Source organism: Leuciscus leuciscus, assembly GCF_965113295.1.
Source record: "Leuciscus leuciscus genome assembly, chromosome: 21".
Classification (NCBI taxonomy): Eukaryota; Metazoa; Chordata; class Actinopteri; order Cypriniformes; family Leuciscidae; genus Leuciscus; species Leuciscus leuciscus.
Genome location: NC_138745.1, coordinates 34,062,853 through 34,067,208, shown reverse-complemented (window position 1 = coordinate 34,067,208; position 4,356 = coordinate 34,062,853). Strand labels below are relative to the sequence as shown.

Below are 4,356 nucleotides of genomic sequence, written 5' to 3'. Positions count from 1 at the left end.
GATTAAAAAAAGAACACTTGCTTTCACCATTTTTACTTTATAAATCTTACTACAAAAGTACCGTGGTACAGTTAGGGTGACGATGCCATATTCATGTAGCATAGTACATGTAACACTAGCATGGTAAAAATTAGGGCTGTGAAAAGATTATCGCATCCTAAATAAAAGTTTGTGTTTACATAATAAATGTGTGTATTGTCTATAATTATTTTGTATATGTAGGCCTAAATAAATACACACACATGCATGTACATAATTAAGAAATATTTGCATGTATATACTGTAAAAATTCATAACAACCACACAGCAACATCCTGGAAACCACCCACATTGCTCTAGAGTCACATCGGCGAGTTTTTCCTCGGGCAAACACCAGTCAGAATATCCTCAGAAAGTCTAATTTTGGACCTGCAAACTCATCTCTGGGTTAGAACCGTAACATCTAACACACACAGAGCAGTTGTGTCCGATGTTTTGGAGCAGGGCATGTGATCGCCAGGGCTGCTGGGTAATTAGCGCTTCAGGGAGTTGAATCAGATGATGAGGTTGTTAGTGTTTGTGTCGGGCCACCCACATGATCTCTCAAGACCACGCAGGCAACGAAAGCACACACACATCTTCAGGGTGAAGACGCTCTGTCCCGGTGTTTCGGTAAACAACCCTTCTGTTCTGCTGCCTCAGAACTGTCTGCATGTCTATAGACCTGTTAGAGAAATCGCAAATGATATCTCTTTAATATCTCAGTTGTTTCTCTACACATAAATAGCATTAAATGGGTTTTATTTAGTAAAATAGGACTTGTGTCTTAAGATGTTTCTTCTGAGAAAATGACACCAAAAAAAACCTTGAGTTTAAGAGTTATAGAGTTTCTCAATAATGTTTAAAACTTTGATCGGATTTGTCTGCAATCAAATATCAATTTGAGTTAATATAAATATCTCATCAAATTCTCCCAAACCAAAATGATCTGAGCTGCTATTGTATAATTTTATAGTTTTACACAAATTCTGATCAGTGAACAATGTATCTGGCCAAACCTTTACATGAATATATTCAGCGTTTTGTTTATTTTCATTTAAAAATCCTAGTTAAAGCCGTTCACACACTGAGGATTCATCTGTGCTGTGTGAACTGGGACAATCTGCCGCAGTAAAGACATTAAGCTTTCTTAAATAGCTCACCATTTTCTTCTCAATCTGAATACAGATTTCCGTCTCATGTGACACAGAAATGCGGCTGTTCCCAGATGTTACTCCATCTAACCTACATCATTATTGTAATTACACTGGCTCTTGTGTTTCCTGTCTGCCCTTATGGACTCGGAAAGAAAAACTATGTTCGTAATAGTATAGTATCCTACCATCTACTCGTAGCATTTTTATAGTATGCATACAGTGTCATTTTTCAAAATAAAATGTTTCTCTAAAACTTCTGATTGCATGGCACCTTGGAAATAAAATTTTTGTTAGCAAATCAAGTATAAAAATGTCTTAAGATAAATATTGCATGCAAAAAGAAGATTTGCATACAGTTTATGCATACTATGTTCAGAATAGTATACTACCATACACTCTCAGAAAATAAAGTACATAATTGTACCTTTAGGGGTACAATGGCTTGTCACTGGGGCTGTACCCTCAAGGGTACAATATTGTACCTTAACCTTTAAAAGAAACGGTACTACATATATGCACCTTTTAATGCTTTTTGACCCTCAAAAGGGTACATATATGTACCTTGAGGTCCAATAATAAGCCCTATGGGGTACGTTAGTGTAGATTGTACCCTGGGACTCCTACTGTACCCCTATTTCTGACAGTGTACTGCTTACTATTTCTGCAGTATGCATACTGAGCACACCATGTGATTTTTATTAGCATTTGTGGTAAAAAAATAAAATAATAGAAAAAAAGATTGATATTGCATGCATAAAAATATATGCATACTATGTACTGTATACATACTAGGTTCGTAATAGTATACTACAGTACCATACTGCTTACTATTTTTGCAATATGCGTACTGTGCACACTGTAATTCTTTCTAAAATATTAATTTTAATCTTCTCATTACATGACACCTTGCAACTAGAAAAATTTATTAGAATTTTTAGTAAAAAAAAATAAAAAAATATTGCATGCATCAAGAATATAATATGCATACTATATACTGGATATACATACAGTACTGCATAGTAAGTGTTCTGAATCCCCTGAGCAGAACTACCGGCGCCCCCTGCAGGATGAGGACGGCACATCTGAGGGAAGTGGACTGGTGTCCTCATTAAGGGGAAGACTGATATGAAGGAAGTATAAATAAACATGTAAAGGCAGATTGGTGTGTGTTGAGTCCGGTCCTCTGATGTTGGGACAGGTCAACATTCTTTTGCCGATAATAATGAATCTCTTTATCATTAGAGCAGAGAGAAAAGAAAGAAATATGAAAGCTTGTATGACTCACACAATCAAAGCCGCCCTATCCTGCTCTACGTCTACTTCATGTTTAGTCCTGGACATTATTTTCCTGTGATCAATTTGGCTTCTAATTTTAAGTGGGTAATTTGCTGTTTCGTTCTCCGTGCATTGGCCTCGACGTTGCTTACTCTCTGTATTTACGGAGGGATTTGCTAATTAAAGCTGTCAAATGTCTCCAAGGCTTAGAAACAAGCAAAATAAGAAAGGCACTGGAGAACAATTCATAGAATAATTCACACTGAAACAAAACTTCTGTCAGCATTTACTCACCCGCATGTCGTTCCAAACTCATTTGATGATTTCCTCTGTCTATAATGAGTCTATAATGATGTTAGTCCGTCTGAGCAGGGACGTCTGATCTAAAATTCAAATAATCAATAGTACAAAAAATCTGAAAAATAAGATGAAATAGAGTAAAATTTCATATATATATATATATATATATATGCACACAAACTATGCACAAAAATATTCCTTTTACAAGTGATATTTACCTCACATATTTCATCTCATGCTCTTTGGTATCATAATTTTAAACATATAATAATTAATATTCAAGATTTGAAGTGTGGGACAAGGCAAATAATAATAATATCTATATATAAAAAATATATTATTATATTATATTATTATGAAATATAAAAAATCTATACATACATTTTTTTGATGTTTTATTATTTTCAATAGGCCTACTTAGTTTAGCAAACACCAATAAATAGCAGAGAGAGAGAGAGAGAGAGAGAGAGAGAGAGAGAGAGAGAGAGAGAGACATACAGATAGAGAGAGAGACAGACAGACAGACAGACAGAGAGAGAGAGAGAGAGAGAGAGAGAGAGAGAGAGAGAGAGAGAGACATACAGACAGACAGAGAGAGAGACAGACAGACAGAGAGAGAGAGAGAGAGAGAGAGAGAGAGAGAGAGAGAGAGAGAGAGACAGACAGACAGAGAGAGAGAGAGAGAGAGAGAGAGAGAGAGAGAGAGAGAGAGAGAGAGAGACATACAGACAGACAGAGAGAGAGACAGACAGACAGAGAGAGAGAGAGAGACAGACAGACAGACAGACAGACAGAGAGAGAGAGAGAGAGAGAGAGAGAGAGAGAGAGAGAGAGAGAGAGAGAGAGAGAGAGAGAGAGAGAGAGAGAGAGAGAGGGGTCCGCACTAAACTAACAGTGCTCTGATGTACACACACTGATTAATGGTAAACAGCCTCTTCACCCGCTTCAGGGCCACTGCACAGAGTGAGAATAAATCATTCATTTCTCATAAAGGGACGTATCTGTGGGCTAACAATGAAAGCGCATTTCTGTAACATTTATACCGATGAGTAGCAAGCTTCAGATGAATGCAAACTGCAAAGGAACTCCTTTTTAAGTTGTTTAAGTCAAATCCTTGTATTTTAGAGCCTGCGGCCAGTGTTTCAACAACAATCGAACAAAGAAGAGGAAGCAATGCATTCATGGATGTCAACAAAAAAGGTTCATTCTTGAAATGTTTTGCATAGTGTTATGAATCAAAAGGCAGTCTTTTTCCCATAGAGCAGCTTTAATTACAAGCATCTGGGGATGGTTTGTGTGCAAAGCAACATACTTTCACAGAAACAACAATTAACCTCAAACGGAGTGATAATTTTTCTGGAAAAGCAGGAATTAAGTGAAATCAGTGGCTACGAGACGCTATCCCAGAGCAATCTTTTCTAATTGGTCCCCATAATCAAATTTTCAGCAGTCGCCACAGTCTGACAGAGAAAATGGTCTCGTTGTGAGTATTAGAGGATTCATAATGTTTTATGCAGTGCTGTTAATTATGTTTTCCATTTTTTTATTAAAAATCTTTTTTTTTACTCAAAAACTAGGACAGAAGCGACAGAAAACAGATTAGTCT

At 36.6% G+C, this 4,356-nt stretch overlaps 1 protein-coding gene across 1 annotated transcript in view; it reads left to right on the top strand.

The window, feature by feature from the left end:
* Window positions 1–4,356, top strand: part of bccip (BRCA2 and CDKN1A interacting protein) — a 242,133-nt gene that overhangs the window by 188,193 nt on the left and 49,584 nt on the right. The gene's annotated exons all lie outside the window — the stretch shown is intronic.